Raw genomic sequence first — 20,984 nt, forward strand, 5'->3', positions numbered from 1 at the left:
TACAAAACAGTACGAAAAATATAAGTATTTCCGTCGGAAACGGAAGACCTTAACCATGTTTTAAACAACAATTTTCGATGAAATACGAAGGAAATAACGAACAAATTTCTGAGATAAGTCCATTTTTGGCTAAAAAAATATATCTTTAATGCCTACAGTCTGGCCAAAAACAGAATGGAACAAGTTTTGACCTTCTTTTTAAAATGATGTCAAATTAAAAATAGATATCGGGATTACGTTTTCCATGATTTTACATTGAATGTCAAGGAAATGTTTAATTGTCTACATTATTCCTTTAGAGGCGTAAAGTACGGGAAAAGGATTATTCAAATCAATTATGACGTCATAAGGGTTCTATCACCAAAAAGACACTCTGAAATCATTTACTAGATCTTGACCTTAACAGAGTGAAAATTCAAGTAATTTGAAAGTCAGGTATCTTTGATACGGGGTAACACATTTCTATTCTTGTTTACAGCGGGGGTCATTTTTCTATATCTACATTTGCAAATATGTTATCTTATATGAACCTATAGAATAGCGAAACCGTTCAATTCTGTATGAACTTTTTCATGACGTCACAATGATCATGACACGCGCATATCGCGTGTCGCTTGGATTATTGCAAACATAAAATCTCGGAAAAATAAGCCCAGGGTCTTTTTCCTTAAAAAAATCTAATTGTTCTGCAACAAGGGGGTCATTTTTCTATGTCGAAAAATGAACCCCGGTCAGTATTCCACGGGAGTCATTATTCTTCTTTTTAAACCGGCACCGGGCAAATGTGGAGCACTTGAGTCTTACATGGATGCTGTTGAGTCATACATTGAGAAGCTCCTGACAAACCAAAAAGTCTGACGAAAGAAGAAAGGTCTGCTTTTCAAAGTTTGAAAAAAGGGACGACATTATCATTAAAAAAGCAGACAAATGATCCACAGTGGTTGTGTAAACAAACAAGTGTATTTAGCTGAAGCCAATAGACAACTGACAGACAAGAAACCAGACTCTGATCCAACCGAAGAGTTTTAAGCTCTCATCACTGACACCCTGGACAAAATTATGGAAATTATAAAATTGGTGTTAATGTTTATGACACGCTTCGCACGACCAACTGTAGACCGGGTCAATTTTATCTGCATCCAAAAATTCACAGGGAAGGAATGCCTGGGCGCCCAATAGTTAGTGCCATCGGCCATCCCACGGAGAAAATATCTGAATTTAGAAATTGCTATCCCCGTCCACAAGTATAAGATTTGCTATCATACCTGAAGGACACTTCCTGAAAAAAAACCACCTTCCTCTGGCCTGACAGACCATACTCTTCTCGTTACCATGGACGTCCCGTCCTTGCACACGAATATTCCTCACGATAAAGTAAGCGAGCCATGCAGGGAGGTATGGGACAGTAGAACAATTCAGCACCCGGCAACAGAATATCTTACTCAAGCTCCTTGAACTTGTTCTCAGGCTGAACAAATTCATGTTTAATGGCAAACATTACATACAAACAAGTGGAACAGCAATGGGCAACAAAATGGCTCCCTCTTACGCCAGTGTATTTATGAAAAGAACGCAACCTGTTCTTAGAGCTCCTTTCAAACCTTTGACCTGGCTGCGGTTCATAGATGAATGGGTCGAAAACCGAGACTACCTAAATGACTTCATTACCTTTGCCAACTCCTTCCACAATTCGATTAAATTCAAAGCGGATATATCTAGTTCCAAAAATGTATTTTGCATCAACCATGAAAGATGGTGAAATAAAATTCAGTCTCGATACGAAACCCACTGAACCTTTATCTCAAGCCATCGAGTTGCCACGCTCACCATACTTTTCGAGAAATTCTTAAAGGATTAACAACCCGAATCACACGGATCTAATGAAATCTTTGAAGAACAGAGCAAAATATTAAAATCCCATCTGTGTAATCGAGGCTATAAAGCCCACACAGTGCAATCTGCAATTGATGAGATTGTTACAAAAGACAGGAACACCCTTTTGCAATGCAAATAGAAAACAGACAAAAGCAGGGTTCAACTTGTCACTACCTAGCACCCTGACCTCAATAACCTCAGCAGCATCCTTAGAAATAATCTGCCTATTCTTAACACTAACGAAGGAAAGGCCAATCTTTTTAAGGATCCGCCAAGGGCTGCGTTTAAACGCCCGAGGAATTAAAGGACACGGTAGTGAGGGCGTTTAGTACTCTCCAAAACTAAGCAATCAATGCTCAAGGTCAAGATCTAGGAAATTAAAGGTGCCTACAGGTTTATAAAATTCAAGATTCTTTTAATGCTGCTTCATAGCAGTATCTTTGTTTCATAGGGTGTATCGGGGCTTTAATTTATGATAAAACCGATAAAAAATCATGTTTTAAACAACAATTTTCTATGAAATATAAGAATAAAAGTAACTAATCTCGGGAGTTTTGTCCATTTTTGATTAATGAAATATAACTAGAATGCCTACAGTCTCTCAAAAACCAAATAAAACAAGCGCTTGACCTTCTTATTAAAATGATGTCAAATGGAATACAGGTACTGAAACTACTTTCCCGTGATTAAATATAGAATGCCAAAATATCGTTTTATTTTCTACATTATTCCTTTTAAGCCGTTAAATACGGGAAAAGATTCATCAAATCAATTATGACGTCATAATGGTTCTAACACCAAAAAGACACTCTGGAATCATTTAGTAGATCTTGACCTTATTTGAATCTTTTAATCGATAAGCCACGACACGTGAGTAAAATTACATTAGTTTACTATTTTCTATTCAAACCAAAAGAACTGCCAATTTGTTCATATATGATGGTTGTCATGATACATATTGCTGTTGAAATAAACGTTGACAATTTAAAGAAATGTTTAACAGTTTTTGACAATTAGACCATCAAAACAATGCGTATATTCTTACGCCGACAGTTAGGTTGTGCTTTGGATTTTATAGATGTCTGGCTATAGTCATGTAAGTATATATACCTTACAATCAATGTCCGTTGAAAGTAGAAGGAAAAATAAACATGTTCTAAGTGAATTAAATAATTTACAATTTTATACAAATAAAATCATGAATGAATTAGGATTTGTTCGGACAAACAGTTTATTTGTTCGGAAGAATTAGATTTATTCTGCCCTAATTTAAGCCCCCTCTGACATCCAGTGCAATTGTACTAATTTATCTGTATCTTTTTACTTGTTTTCATTTTTCCATGTGTGAGTGGGTCAAGAATTTATACTTTCGACGTTACAATGACTATCTCACAAACTGATTTTGGCTGTTCCATTAATACAAGCTTAAAACTTGGTTATTTTTATAATTCTTAACGCTTTTGTTTAAAATTTACAAACGCAATTGATAAAAGTAATAAACATTAATGTTATTAGATAGGTAATAGGTAAATGAGTTTGGTTGGTCACGTAATCACGAGGATTTAATATCGTGATCAACAAGTTCTTAATCCCGTCAACTTTTATCAATGATTTTAGAGACACTACAAGTAATTTTGCGCAAATACCATGAAATCACAGTTTCCCGTAACTTGAAAAAATCTTGCAAAGTTAAAAGTAAGTAAAACGCTTGCAAAATTAAAGCTTTGTAAAATCTAAAATTGCTGAATTAATTGCTAGAACTAATAATTTTAGACTGTCCATACAGTAAATATAGCAAGCCCACCATTTCGGTTAACACCGCATGCGTATTGATTGTAAACTCTTCAGCGTTGCTTTCAGCAAGAGGATGAAATGACCACGAATTTCAATGGATTTGGATTGAAAATTATCAAAAGAGATTGAGACAAAACACAAGTGCAAACTATATATCTTGTAAGAGATAAAATAAATCTCCTTCTTTCATCAATGCATCTTTTTTATTTCCCTTCTTCATCCAGTGACTCATTTAAAATAACGTTCATAGCAAGTTGTAACAAGTGAAGAAATATCTTAACATTCGGAGGTGAGACTCTTTATCTGCCATATGCATGATACATGTTCCGTGCATGATTTTTTCACTACCTGTTCAGTCATATAAAATTATCTCTAAAATTCCATTGACAACTGCTGTCATTCAAAATTACGTGATGTAAATACATGTAACATTTTAAAGTTCAAGATTTTGTGGCAAAAAGATTCGAACTTTTATATATTAGTACATGCACAACACTCCTATTATTTTGTTTGAGCTGTGTTTTAACAAAAAATAACACGAATGAGAAAAAAGCTACTATTACAATTACATTAATTGCATTTTCTTACCTCGACACGAGTCTTCTTTCGAAAGTTTCAGTCTTCTCTGTGTACTTGTATTTGACGTTTTCACGTAGTAATATTCATATAAGCAGGAACCTGTTGCTTTATTTTCGTCTGTGAAGTATGAATAACGAACACCTTGGCGCAGTAATTTTCTGCTAAATCTCACTGTTACAGAAATCAGCCACGACTTGTCGGAAATATTTCTAAAAAATTAAAATACATGAAATGAACGCGCTGTAAAAAATATAATTAAGTTCAAACATCGATATAAAAAGCAAATGCAGCCGATCTTTTGTTGAATTAGAAATATTTGAAGTATTGGTGCAATACTTTGACTTGTCAGTTTATTCTAAAGAACAAATTAAAAGAAAGGGATGATTTACAGAAGTCGGCATTATTCAAGATTTTGAATGAATGAAATAATTGGAATAAAAGTATTGAATCATAGAAACAAAAAATTATAAAATGTTACTAAGATTGTCTTAGGGGAATTGATACTTTTGGATAATCTAACATAAGATTGTTACCTTTCGATTCGCCCAGGGTTAAATTGCCATGGGTTTTGTTTTATGTAAGGGTCCTCATAAGCAATGCCAAATTCTACTGAAGGATTTTTTAAGAATGGATCAGAAGCTTCTGCGAAGAATATAATTATGATTGCATTTTCCGAATCGTTATGGGTCTGATTTGGCATACTAGAAAAAAAAAGATTGATAATAATATACATTGTATGAACATGTATCATATAGCATAAAATCACATGTCTGTATCTTATTTTACATTTTTCAAGAGTGAGTTTCTTTAAAAATCTTTCAAAGACCTACCAAGAATGGCAAAAGTTGCAACAAAGTTTTTCTTCTAAGGTCTCTTAACGATTTGTTTTATTTACAACTTGGTTGTTACGTGATCAAATTTTCTAAGGTGTCCTGAGTTTTATAAGATTTGATCATGTTACAAACCAAGTTAATATCAGGTTGAAATTTTTAACTTGCTGTTTTTATCTTAAGTAAACTTTTTAATGACGTCACAATAATTATCACAAGTGCTTATCAATTGACGGTTGCATTGTTTTACACATGAAAACACGACTTTGTTAAACATTTTAAACGATTTACTTTTCTCAAACGTAATTATAAGAAATATACAGCAATGTTGCATGATTAAGTCTTCTGAGAAGCCCTTCGGACTTCATGGGATTTATCACGTGACCAACCAAGCTCATATCCCGGTGAACCTTTTCATAGTCATATCCGGTGTCATTGTTAATTGACAATAAAATATAGTATATTAATGCGCAGCAGGTTGAATGGAGTTACTTTTGGATTTAAAACAAGCTATTAAACTTAAGCTTATCATTTTCTAAGGACAGGGGACCCAATTCATTTCTACAATAGTGATGTTCATGAAAATTTTACACGAGTTAAAGTGACCAAAGATATATCAATTTCAATTCTACTTTAATAACAGGTATGTGTATTTTCGTTAGAATTCGTCCAAAAAGGGACTGAAGCAGTAACCTGGGACAGACTTTAGATAAAGTTATCACTATCAAGTAAGGTTCTAGAATTCATGTTGTAAGACAATGAGGCAATAAAGAGTTTTTGAAAATTATTGTGGTTGTGATACAAGAGAAAAAAGTGTTGAGTTGTTTCGGGACTACCACAAGTTGCCATTGATGTTACTAGAATAAAAATGAGCATTTAAATACCTGCATTTTATTCTTAGTCTACAATGTATAGTTTAAGGACCAAAATGATACAGTAGTAGAAGAGTACAGCTTAAGATTGTTATAAAAAAAAGTGAAGATTTATTCAACTTTTGTAGATGAAGAGAAGATGATTTTCTAAGATTTAATACTTTTTCACTATTTGGCCATATTGCCCCCCTGCCCGAGGGTTTGAACCATTGACAAAAGGGCCATAAATATATAATTTAGGTAAGAGGCTTCATAAACATCATAACCATGCATTCAATTTATCTCAAATATACAGTGCAGAAGATTTCCTACGATTTAATACATTTTCACTGTATGGCTGTATTGGCCAAGCCCGAGAGTATCGACCCCTGACCCGGGGGCCATGACTTTCACAATTTTGGTAAGAACTTTATGGACATATTAACAATGCATTCAGTTTGTGTGGAAGTAGAGAATATATTTGAAAATTTGACCTTTTTCATTTTTAGCCCCGCCTTTGACGCCCCGAGGACGGTAGAGTCATGGATTTTATAATTTAGATTTGTCTAACCATAAAAATGCCTGACATCAAATTGGTAACAAGGAGAAGTTAACAATATGAAATTGTTACCGGACGAAGACCAAAAGGTCGGCTGAGTGACTCGGATGATTTACAAATTAAACATTAAATTGTTGTCAAGAACATGTACAAATGTGTTTTGCTTATAAGTGATTAGTGTTTCTCGGATTTGATATCCATAACTCAAAGTTACTTTAGATATTGAATCTTCGAATTTCGTATTTCCAATATCTAATTTCGAATACGCCTCTTGGGTTATCGTATATGTACATGTACGTTCTTGCCCGACCTGCATCTTGAGAAAGATTTTGCATTTTGCGGTGTAATACATTGCAATCATACCTTGATAATGTTTGCCCCTTGGCTCCGCTAATGTCCTGTAAAAATTAATTTTATTTTTATGTCTTATATGTGTTAAAATAACAATTTGATTTTTTTTTTTGGGGGGGGGGGGGGGGTTAAGCAAGAATATCTATGTAAAAGTAGTACATATATCATAGATTGTCAGAATTAATACTTGATGAAATACATGTATATCATTTATGCAAAAATTAACGATTGGTTAAAACTATCAAATACCTTTTCCCCTGTATTATGTGTGAACTGGTCAACACTTGACCATTCGTTACTTTCCGTTACCTTTTGTCTATAAGAATAATCATGGACAAAATGTTTATTTTCTGTCTTTGATTGGATAACAGTTTGATGGAAATGACCAACAGGCGAACTACTCGTGTCGGGGTTGCTTTCTTTATCATTTGCTTCTTCGGCAATATTCCCTTGATTTTTTTGGTCAGCTTCCTCACTGTAGGTTTTTTTCATGCCACCTGTGCTTTGGTTTCCTCTATCTTCATTTTCGGCTGTATCCTGTTCAATTGCCTTTGATATTATGTTATTATCACTTTCCACTTCATTGGTAGCCTTGTATTGGGTTGGATTTGACACCCTAAATCATAAAAATTGTGGACATCTTCAACAGCATACTTTTTATAGATAAAAAGTACAATAACACATTGCATAAATAAATATATTTAGGCAAAATAATTCATGCGTTAGTGCAAATTATGTGAAAATTTTCAAAGTATTGAATAATATTCATACGTTGGTGATGCTTGGTTTCTTAAGTCTTCTTTAGAGTTATAAATCATTTTTCCTGTTGCCTGAAAAAAATAATAAGTAAATCAATGAATAATTTAAGACATGGCATTTTTTGTACTTTTAAAAGATAAATAGAAAATTAAAATATCGCTATTCAGCTATTTTTGTCGACATTTACAAATAAAAAAAACATGCTGTAATGTAACACATAAAAAATTAGCTGAAATTAAATTGACCTGTAAATTGTTTTCAGAATTGTTTTTATTTTTTTCATCTGAAGTCAGTGGAGTGAAATCGGCGATTTTGTTGCAAACACTTTCACAATTTGCTGCATCTTCTTTGGGTGTTTCCTCATTTTTTCCTTCTTTCGTAATGGTGATGTTTGTGTCAGATTTATCTTTTTCGTCCGTTAAACAAAAGTCTGAATCAACTACCGTTTCAGCACTACATTGTGGTGAGTTTACGTCGTCCTCAGATTTATCTGTTTATTAAAAATCAAATTATTTTTTTATCGTTACGATTCTTGAATTTGAACAAGGATCCAAATGTTGGGTACGTAGACAGGCATACATTATACACTGGTGATTTTGTGTCGATATGTGCACGTGCCACCGTAAGATGATTATAACACGATGGGAGTAAATCTAACTCTATCCTATTCTAACTCTAACTCTATCCTATTCTATGAATTTTGTATCCCTGTATAACACATCTAACAATGATTTGCACATGAACTTTTCAATATTCCTATACCTCATGAAATATAATATTATAATATATAATAAAAAACAAAACAAAACAATTGTTAGAGGACTATTTAACAAACAGATAACAGCTACATGTCAAAGCATTAGGTGGACCTTATTTAATTATGTTTGAATTTCAAATTATACTTAGTATTATAAGAATTTCAGGATTATTTAGCAAAACAAAAATGCTTATATTGATTAAATCGACGGATAGAAATATAAACAATATTCATATAAAATATAGTGTGACATACTTTCTGGTTTGTATCACAACCTTTCTTTCAGTTAATGAAGGAATGCTGAGAGTTCAAACTAAAAAATGACTGCACTGGCAGGATAAATGGTGGTACTTTTTTTTAATTACAACTCTACTTTTTTATAACACAATATCTTTACATCAACAAATTTCAGACACCTCATCAATTTTGAGATCGTTACTCATTCTCATCATCTCTCACCTTAGTGACGTCTAAATCAACTTCAGCCATTATACATTAATTCATCAAACTGTTTCACATCTATTGAAATTTGATCAATTGGGAGTATTTCAAAACAAATCATTCAATTTCCTCACTTAAAAGGACTCTTTTTGAAAAATAGGTAGGCAGCTAACGCCATGCAACTGTTGCTTTATCTAACACCCTCCGAGGACATGTCATTTTGCGTGTCAACAGATCATATTCTCAAATGAATAAACGTATTTTTATACCCGCACTTTCTAAAGAAAGTTCGGGTATATTGTTGTTACCCTGTTCCGTCAATCCGTCCGTCTGTCCGTCCGTCCGTCTGTCACGTTTTACTTTCTCAAACTGCTCTTTCATCTTATAAACCAGCAAACTGAACTCTTGGAGTTTGATTTGGGGTATCATGTTGTTTTGTAAAAAGGTTTCAAAAATTCTCTGTTAGTCCTGGGGGTCAAATACTGTAAATTCCTAATTAAACGCGAAGAATTAATATCCGCGTAAAATCGCGAGAAGCCCGTCTCGCGAATTCTAAAACCTCGCTCTTAATTTTCGGACAAATGTAAACTACATGAAACTATGATAAAATTTAGGCATTCGCGATTTGATGAAAAATCGTTGAATCGCGGAATTAAGTACTCGCGTAAAATAAGGAATCTACAGTAATTGGTAAAAAATGACGTTTTTTCAGAAAAACCGTCTTCCTCGAACTCCTCCTACATTTTCAACAGTAGACAAATCATCTTTTGGGATATGTTTTAGGGTATCATATAGATGCGCAATAAGGTTTCGGAATTTTCAATTTTGTCCTGGGGGTCATTTGATGGCTGAAAAAAGACTTTTTTTGTAAAACTCCTGTTACAACTTTTAGAGTAGCTACGTCATATCTTGGGATATAATTGGGGCTGTCCTATAGATGTGCAATAAGGTTTCAAAAATTTAAATTTCATCCAGGGAGTCAAATAGTAGCAGAAAATTGACGTTTATCTCTAAAAAAAAAACATAGATCCAAGAGCTCCTCTTATGATTTAATGGATAGACACATCATATCTTGGGATATTATAGGGACTGTTCTATAGATGTGCAGTAAGGTTTTAAAAATTCAAATTTCATCCAGGGAGTCAAAAAGTAGCAGAACATTGACGTTTATCACTTCAAAAAAACATAGATCCAAAAACTTCTTTTATGATTTAATCGATAGACACATCATATCTTGGGATATGATAGGAATTATTCCATAGATGTGCATTACGGTTTTGAAAAATTAAATTTAACCCTGAGGCCCATTACCTACAAACCTATTGATGCCCTTTAAGGATCAAGAAAATATATGGTTAAGGGGTGGGGATCTCAACCGTTTAGAGATATTCGTGCACTTCCGGTTCGAGGGGGGGTCATGACCACCCCCGGGGCCCGTTTGATGCCCCTTGACACAAGGAACAAGAATATATATGGTTTAAGGGTGGGGATCTCAACTGTTTTGAAGATATTAAGGGACTTGCTGTTAGAGGGGGTCAGGACAACCCACAGGGCCCATGACCTACATAACATTTGATGTTACAGACATCAGAAACATGAATATATATGGTTTAGGGGTCATGATTATAACAGTTTCTGAGATATATGGTAATTTCAAATTCCTGGGTGGTGGGGATGACCCCAGGGGTCAGATCTAATAAACCCTATATACAGTCGGTTCAAGCATATCTTTTACAACATACACCATAGCATAGCATAGCATTGAAATCTCATACATGTAGCATAGCATTGATATCTCATAGCATACCATTGAAATCTCATACCATAGCATAAAATCTCATAGAATCGCATTCGTCATATCATACCATAGCATAGCATACAACATTCTTTTAACTCGGTTTTAAATGTTTTTATTTGAAAAAAAATAGATATTTACATAATAGAATTGTGGTAAACATTGGCTTCTTATTATTTTACTTCGAAATGTGTGGAACTCTTCTGTGTATGGAGGCGTTTTGTTCAAATCTCATAGCATACCATAGCAAAGCATAGCATACCATATCATTTGGCCCTTCAATTCAATTTCTCATAGCATAGCATACAAATCTCATAGCATTGCATAAATTTGTAAAAGATATGCATGAAATGACTGTAGTCAGTAACAGTCACTATATGATTATGAAAACCCTATATTATTATCTTTGTCTATTTTTAAGTTACCATTCACGAAAGAGTCTACGATTCTTCCTACAAGGTTCAATGTTAGACCCCACACCCTTTTGACACCCCCCCCCCCCCCTAAGTGGTTGTCTAACCCAAAATGAGAAAAAATCAAACCAGCTAGGGTGCACAACTAGATATGCATGCCTATCATATCCTAGAGTTTTGTACAATTCTGTTCAGCCATCTCTGAGAAACCAGTTCAGAGCGGGAAGGAAGAAAAAGAAGAAGACGAAGAATAATAAAACATGTATTAAGAATTACCGTACAAAAACAATAAGTCTCCAAATTTCATTCGGGAGACTTAATAATAAAGATTAAATAGAGATAGGATCATCAAACATCAATAATTTAAAGATAATTGACAATTCCTGATTCTAAGGGGGTCAGGATGACCCCTTAGGGTCATGACTTACATGCCATAATGATCTGATGCGCCATGACCTAAAGAAGAATAATATCTTTGGATTAAGGTGGGGATCTCAATGGTTTTTATGATATTTGCTAATTTCAGGAAGAGCACTTGGGATCATGACCTACATACCATCTGAAATACCTTGAACAAAGAAACAATAATATAATATGTACATGATATATGATTCAATTTAAAAAAAAAACAGATATAGATCAATCATCTATATTTGTAATACTTCCTATTTATATATACATGTATTAGTTTGTGTTTTGTTCTATATTATCCATGTTCATGACTGTAGTATGGCTTAGTCTTATTTTAAATTACATTAATAAATTGTCAAATTTATGACTTGGTACCCCCACCCCCAAACAAACTCAAATATAAACTGCCCCCCCCCCCCCTTAATTGTCGAATGATCTATTAAAATCAAAATATAATTTTGGTGTCTAAAAACTTTTAAAAACTGGTAAAAAATGTATTCCTTAAAAAAATTACATTACACCTTGCATATTTGACAAATGATCTATTGATATATGATCAGAGGTCATATTTCTACCTTGGGATCAATAGCTAGTATTCATTGACAAGTTAAAATTAACAATAAATGATTCAAATTATAAATGTTTATACTCCACATTAACCCCCCCCCCCCCCCCCCCCAATTTAACCTGGTTCTAAAGCTTCAGTCTTCTTAACAATTTCTTACATGTGTACAGTAGCAACTTTTAAATCATTTCTTGATTGCTTTTTCTCTCCTGATGCACATTAACATTTTGGAAATTGCTTAATTCAATTTTTAAGATTTATAAACAAAATATTATATGCTGTGTATTCGCCTATTTGGGGCAATTGTAAAAGTGGGTTAAAAACAACACTTGGGGGTCATTAATGTACTTTACACCATCTGATGCATCAGAATGACATTAGAAGAGATTTTGTATTTTCCTGTTTCGTGGGGTCAGAACTGTCCCATAAGGTCATGACCTATTTTGTATTTGATGCCTTATATTACATTAAGAAAGAAATACTCCTTCCTTCCTATTAGTACTCATATTAAAATGATAATTTTAAGTGTCTACACTTACTTACATGTAATACACAAATTAAATAAGAAATTGTTTATAAAGGGGCAATATGGGGTCAACTCAATAGTGCAAGTCTGACAATTAAATGAAAAAAAAAACTTTTGCAACTAAAAAATGACAGAAACTTTACAAATGCGATAGGATAGGTAACGATGATAAGCTTATTTAAATATTAAAAGATGATGGTACAGTATGCTGTAAAAGGGAGATCACATTTAGAAAGTGAAAGTAGAACTTATGTATGCTGGCATCTCATTATATTGTGCTACTGCTACTACATGTATTATGCTTACCTATATTGGTCAACATCATAATGATAATTCATTTAAAACAAAATGACGAATTCCTTTAGCTGATCTTAACTAATCCTTTTCTGCATATGGAAAACACAGACATGTATCACAGTATACACGTGAACCCATCTAATCGAAGAGCTGGGTAAAACTAGTACCCGCTTATGAGACCTGCAGACCTAAGTTGTGTACATAACTTCAGACAAAGATCAGTTATTTGTAACATGCATGTATTTTTATGACCTATTCTTCAAATCCACATGCACTATTTTTTTATGTAAATAACAGCTTTAAGGTGGTGCGGGACACCTGCATATTGTAATGTATACTTCCTATTGAGATAAACAATAAAGTATATTAGATATCAATTAAATATTTAACCCCCAAATGATGTTACCTAACATTGAAGCGCGATGGGTTAGAGCGTTTACAGGGTGTATTTTTGGTAATTTTACAATTGATATAAATGAATTTTCATGGAGAGGGGGGGGGGGTCTGTACCCCTCACTCCCACCCCTTCTCTAAATCTATGCACACGATGATGTACATGTAGGCACACAGACGCAAATCTTAAACCGGCAACCGCCACGGGGAGGGGGCATAATTTAATTTTTAATTTTGTTTGTAATAATTATATAGACCATTATACTTTCTATGACATGAAATGTTAAGATAATGTTAATGTTAAGATAACTGAAAATTCACTGCAACAGTTCAACCCCAAATTGCACATAAAGTGCTGCTTATGTGTATTATTATATCGGAAGGGATCTCATCCTTCAGTTATGAAAATTATAATTTTAACTGTATTACCGGAGCTTGCATGTGGCCTTCATTTTTAATTAAACTGGTACAAAACATTGTTATTTAGGGGAAAACACTTGATGCAGGTATTACTGTCTAATGACAGCATCTAGTTACATTTGTTTTGAACGCCAAACAGCTTGACCATTAAATCTACCAGCGCAGTCGGACATCAAATTATTTTTTTATATTATTATTGTGAAAATATTTATTCATTTGATAACATACTATATTTTTTTATGAGTTATTATTCTGTTTTACTTACAGGCCCTTTGATGACTTGCATTTGTAAAGTCTATATAGAAGAAAAATCATATTTCTTTTAAATTAAGCACATTCAATGACGTATGAAATGTAAAAAGGGGAAACCTTAATGAAAAAACTTTCTATACAATTCACTACCGTATATTTCATTTTTTTCTGCCAACTATTCTTTATTTCAAACAATACTTTAGTTTGAATTTTAACTGCAAATGTAATCTACCTGTTTTTGAAAGGGTCTCTCTTATGCTTCCACATTTGCTGCAACATTCATCTCCTTGCACCACCAAATTTTTACATGGCATTTCATCTTTCAAAGTATTACACATGTATGTACCTGTTTCAAAGGCTTTTTCCGTTATGCTCCAATCACAGTGTGAACATACGCTTTCATTGCTGCTGATTAAAGTGCCACACACTGCATCATTTATGATATTTGGACATTTTGCTTCCTTAGTAACCTGTACACCACATTTGTTACAGAAGTTACTGTCTTCCTGGACTTCAAATTTGCAATTTTTACATTTCATTGTCGTTCGTCATTGTTTACATTGTCTGAAAAATGGAATAAAAAATGAAATTTGTTATTCTTTAATAGTCTTGAATCGTTAGTATTTGCAAATATATGTTTTTCAACATTGATTATTAGAGTATACTGATATGAAAAAAGTAAATATATTCATTTCATATAATTAAAACAGTAAAGTGAGTTACATATTAAAATATCTATTTTTTAAAGTCACTTTTAAAGATTACAAAGGCATGCATCTATAAAAAAAAAACAAACAGTTGACTAAGACTTTAAAATAAGTTTATATACATTGTATCTTGCATAATTTATTATCATTATTACAAGAAAGCCTTCGTGATTAATTACAGAAAAGGGACGTCTGTGCTCAATTCGGAACAAAGTGAAACCATTTATCACAGAAGTTCAACATATCCGTTTTTCTTAAATTGTTTCCAATCAAAAACTTGTTCATGCTATTTTATATTTGATCCCTGTATTTTAACCCATCGGCGTAGAACCAGACTGAAGCTAGCAGCCACTGACAGCAGCCACAAAGCCGGTAGAAGGTAGCAGCCTATAAGGAAATTCTTCAAAGTACGAAGAGTACTCGAACAGAAAATTATATTTTACTTTATTATCGACATATTTTATTTAATATCAAAATGATCATTGTTCAATGTTTTGTACATGTAAGAGCATTCATGACTTCCGAAGCAATAAGGCTCGCCTGGATAAGAGTTATAAATGCGTCTTTGTTGGGTAGAAATGAAATACGTCTATATCGGTCATAAGTTATGAAAATAATGTTATCCTAACTTAATCCTAACTTAATCCTAGCTTTATTGATACAAATAGAAATATCATATGCATTGTATAAAGTGATATGCAAACGTAATATTATGATATATGAGACATGATAAATTAAAGTAAATTAAAAGGCATACAACGATATTTGCTGTATATTCTAACCAAAACACATAGAAACTTTGGAATAAAATCATTTGATAAAACATACAATACCTACTATTTGATTAGCCCCACACATCATAAAGCCCAAACATACAAATAATCTTCCAAACACAACACAGGACACATAAAATAAAAAACCCAAGCCAATCCAGTTTGGCAAGATAATTTGTTAATATCGAAGTTAAACATTTGCGTGTTAAAAAAATTATCCTCAGGCCTTTTCACTCGCCCGGAAACATCATCAATCGAAAATTAAAAAGACATTGTATCAATACGAATATGAGACAAAAATACACCTAGCATTGTGATTTTATTCTGATAAAAAAATTATCATAATTATGCCGCAGTCAAAAACGGCAAAAATCCTCAGGTGAAATTGGGATTATTTTGTCTCAGTCATGATTTTACATGAACCTTCGACGAATACAACAATGACAATGAAAAGGGTCGGCTTTGCTCACCCGAAATTTATCATATTTTAACATTTAATAATGATATAGGGGTGAAAGGTGGGCATTTATCTCTTTTATCTTTAAAGTGTGCATTAAACAGATACCAGGGCAGTGAAGGGGACCTATGGAGCTATTTTCCCGGTCTCAAATTTGGGCTCTAGGGGTACCACCAGGTGGCTCCCAGGGGTGTGGGCTTATTTTAGGGCTTTATATCTCACTTGAGTTAGATCACAAGAAGTTGAAAAGACCTGGATAAGGTAGAAGACCTCAAGAGGTATTCATAATAAGCGTTAAAGGGCACCTATGACTCCTACAGGGGTCCATTTAACTCACCCGAACTTTGAATGTTTCTCTTGAGGTCCTCTACCTAATCCTAGTGTTTCCAAGTTCTTGTGGTCAATCTCGACTGAGATATAAACCCCTGAAAAGAGTCAGCACCCCTGGAAGCCACTTAGTAGTACCCCTACAGCCCACATTTGAGACCGGGTATTAATAGCCCCATATGCGCCTAAACTGCCCTGTTATTCGTTCGATGCACACTTTAAAGATAAGGAAGATAATGTACCACTTTTATCCCCTAAAGCATCGTGAAATGCTAAAATAAAACAAAGTTCGGGTGATCTAAATATTCTCTTGTATATATTTCAAAGGTTTATGTCAAAACATGGCTGACACAAAATAATCCCAAGTTCATGTTTAAATTCTTTCGTTTTTGTTTACGATTGAGGCTAGTTTTTTTTATGAGAATAAAATTACAATGTAAATTGTCTGATCGTCCCACTAGTAATAATACGAAAACTTTTATGATTTTCGATGCATGTTATTTTTGGAGAGGAGTAAACAGTCTCGGAGATCAGTTTTTAAGCAAACGTATATACAAATACCAATATTCAATTGAATTTAGTACATATAAACACATTTATAATTTTATCCAGGCGAGCTTTACTGCCTCCGAAGTTGGCAATGCTCAGAGAAATTATTCAGGCATAATTTTCTTAAAATTGATTAAAATATGCTGGTAATTAAGTAAAATATAATTTTTTACTCTCAGAATTTGATGAATGTCCTTATTGGCTGCTAGATTCTACGGGCTTGGTGGCTGCTGTTAGTGGCGTTAGCCTGGTCGGCAAAGATGGCGGTATTAAAACAAATACTATCGGATACTTTGCAATCCAACAATCCATTCTAACTTAACTTTGTAAGTTTTTATGTGCAGATGTTGTGAACTTTTGGTGAACTTATCCTTTGTGTACAAAGTGTATATTATTTAATCGTTTAACACCATCAAATAGTACAAGTATAAAAATATTTTAAATGTTTGTTGTTTTTTTGCATTATTTATTTACATGTCTCTCTAAACTTTAGTTGTTGGACATCTTTACTCTCACATTTAGGAATGAATTTTGAATGCAATATAATTTTTCCTTTATATTAATATGTCATCTAAATTTTCTCTAAATATTCTTAGATGTATACATGTATGATCCACGTTTTAATTCAATTTAGTTCAAATTAGTCTAGACCTGAACGTTTTTACTACATCAGATCTAGAATGATTAGATAACTAAAAGTACAATGTAGTGGATAGTAGCACTTCAGAACGAGATTCTTTTTTGAATGATTTCTTTCCTTATCTTCCTATTTTTACCTTTGCCCCCCTTCAGCGGGATCATGATAGATCTAAAGCTGACTAAACACACTTCGTAAGTACGCCCTCATTGTGCTTTAGATCTACCTGCATTTAAAAATTTTCTTTTGACCTTTTCTCATATTGTGGAGCCCAGTCATTGAACAGGGAATATAAAATCAAACATGTTTGATCCAGAATTACCAGAACGCTTGCTTTAAACAACAAGCTGTACCTTTTTTATTCTTGTGAAGAAATTTGTAAGATTATTTACCAGCATATTTGTTTGTTATGCGGTTTGTTGAAAAAGTAAAATGGGTTTTAAAATCAGGAAAAAGTTGAAACAGCAGACAATAACAAAGATTATAATAAAGACTATATAAATACAGAGCAAAAATGTTCACGCGATGAACTCATTTCATTGAATTGTGTCAATCTCACAGTTGATTATTAAAATTAGGCCCTCGGAAATTTCTCAATTTCCCCGTGATCTTTAAAAATCATATTTTATATCTTTATTAAGGGGCCTCGGGATTTTTATTATCTATCTAAACTATTCTTCTTTACATTTTTATTCTTACATGTGTAATTGAAAGAAAACGTGGCATTGTAAGAAAATTTACGAATAAGGTACAGATTGTATGATGCTTTCTAAAGCGCGCCAAACAGAAATAATTTCTGTTGTATTCCTATAATTATACTATTTCTCAGCAAGTTCGTGCATGTACGTCTCAGAAATTGCTTGGTGGTTTTATACCAAAATTCAAATCAGATAGAAAACTATATGAACTTCATAATTTGTGTATTTTGATTTGATATTCCATAGATTGCATGCACATGTAGTGATTTAAAGAAATTACTGGGCTCCGCCTTCACCAACTTTCCTGAAGTCAGTTTTCTGTCTCAAGACTGTAACACCGCTTTTACTATTTGATATTTTAAACCATTCATGAAAATGGGGTGGGGGATTCTTTAAACCTTAATCCCCTTTCATAAATGGCACACGAGCCGAAGCGAAAAAATATTCGTGCGACAGAAAAAATTAGAGATGTTCCTTTTAAAATTACGACAGAGAAGCGTTTAGACAAATATATACAGTGTATATCGTACAAGGTTTTATCAAAAATAATTATCTGATAAACGACTTGGCTAAGGATGACAATGTACATACATGTATAAAACACCTGATAGCAGATGAGGTCAACAAGCTGAATATTAGTTGTTGGAATTTTTTTTAGGGAAACCCTAAACATACTTCATTCCTTTAATCTGTCTATATCCTTGTTTTAACTTCTGCCATCAGTACAATTTTTATAGTGAAATATACAGTTTTATTCTAGAAAACATTCTATAAAAGATCTCTAATGATCAGTTGATAGCTAGATAACTTTGCCTTTGTATAGTTGTTAAGTTGCTGTTTTTGCTATCTATCAGGACCATAATTGACAAAATTAACAAAAAATAGTGTTTATACATTCTTTTGAGATTCTAAACTTTTATATGTCATTATCATTTATAAGGATAATCAGTATATTTTAGTCTACGACTGTAAAGAAACTAATTGACTATACTAAAATAATATTTGTATAAACTAAAAAATAATTTAAAGAAATAAACCTAAAAATCTTAGCTATCGGATAAAACTTACTGTTTACAAAATTAAACAGGAATGAAATAACAGCGAATCGTTGATTCTCAAGCGATGTTTTTCGTTATTGTCGCAGCTCACTATATATCATGTCACTGCTGCATTCTATTTGCTATCTATTGTGACCTACATATTTTATTACGCAGGTAAGGAACTACACAGCCGGATTAAGTCGGTGTTTTGCATGCATAAAGGTTTATCAATGACGTTCAAATATTAAAGAAATTTTCGCCTATTTATTTGTTCATTATAAGATAATTAACAAGAGATCCATGGGTCACATTGCTAACCTGAACCAATAGTTACAGTAACCTACTCAGCTTTATAGAGTCATACATGTATACTAAATATCTGGACAGTGTAGTAGGATAGATCCTTTTAAAAAATTAAATTCTACTACAGATATTTAAACTGAATACTGCTGTTGTCAAGAAGATCACACTCGATCACACGAACGAACGCACAATTATTTTCTTATCAAAATTGGACACCCCTCCCCCCTCCAATCTGGCCCAACCCTACCCTACATGATTTTCAGAAACTTGGAGATAGCTTTCACTTACGATAAAGATTTTTTGGCAAATGCTTATAAAAAGAAGATTTTTAAAGTCTTGTATGTAAAATGGTAACCCCCCTCCCCAATCCATATTTGTCTCACCATATCCCTGGGAATAATGATTAAATTAAACAAACTTTAATTAACCCTACCAGAAGATGCTTCCACACAAGTTTCTGCTTTTCTGGCTGAATAGTTCTGAAAAAAGTCTTTTAAATATTTTTCTTATATATTGAGTTATATTTGCAATATTTTGACCCCCTTTCCAATGTGGCTCTACCTTATTCACAGGATCCTGACTTTACCAATATAGAAACTTTCTGTTGATGCTTTAACACAAGTGACCTATTGGCCTATTGGTATTTGAAAAAAATATTTCAAATATTTTTCAATATATTGCAATGTAAAAATTGGACCCACACTACCCCCGGGAATCATGATGTAAACAAAATTGAATATACATTTCCTGAGAATGCTACCGCGCAAGTAACAGCTTTTCTGGTTATTATTGAGAACATTTTTAAAGATTTTTTATATATATGCCTATGTAAAATTCGACTCCTCGATTGTTGCCACACTCTACTCCCGGGGATAACGAATTTAACAAATAATTTACACTACTTCTTTTTAACGAGGCCGGGTCTAATTTGTTCTGCCCTAGATTTTTGAATGAAATTTTTTACATGAATTTCTACTGATATAATTATTATTTTAAGATAAAAAAAATAAGACATTTACCACCCCGTTTGTTTAAGGGGTCATCTCAAAGTTTGTTAACTTTTAACATAGGACCCTATGGGATTTTGCTTGAAATGTATCAATTTTGCACATTTTGCACATTTTGCACATTTTTTAAAAACTTTTGCCCAAGGGATTTCTTTTTCTGTTCTATATATTAAAGTTATTGCTAAAAGGCAGGAAATGGTCAAATAAAAAAACCTTTTACCTCCTAGCTTGTTCCAGAGGTCTTATCAAAGTTGTTTTTTGTATGCCCAATTTCCCAGATTTGTCGGATAATGGCTAATTTTTATTTGACAAAAGCGGAAATGATGATCTTTATAGTATTATTAAAACATTCAGACATATTTAAGTAATAAATAAATATATAACATATTAAGGGTCATTAATATAACAAACATGGTTACTGTCTTGCAATATATGAATTAAGCTATATTTCACGTTTTCGTTTTCGACCCGAGCCCAAATGCAGTATAGCTTATACTTCGAGACATTTATGTTTATTCCACAATATAATATAGTTTTTATGCATAAAAGTTATTTTCAACAAATTTTGCTGAATATCTGCAGTTGGAAATATCACGCCATGCCGTCAACCAAGCAAAA

General features: G+C 33.1%; 1 pseudogene; it reads right to left on the reverse strand.

The window, feature by feature from the left end:
* LOC128185245 (E3 ubiquitin-protein ligase RNF213-like) overlaps positions 1 to 14,407 on the reverse strand; it is a 209,364-nt pseudogene extending 194,957 nt beyond the window's left edge.
* Between the last annotated feature and the right edge of the window lie 6,577 nt (positions 14,408 to 20,984).

This window comes from Crassostrea angulata, chromosome 5 (genome assembly GCF_025612915.1).
Source record: "Crassostrea angulata isolate pt1a10 chromosome 5, ASM2561291v2, whole genome shotgun sequence".
In the NCBI taxonomy this organism is placed as follows: Eukaryota; Metazoa; Mollusca; class Bivalvia; order Ostreida; family Ostreidae; genus Magallana; species Magallana angulata.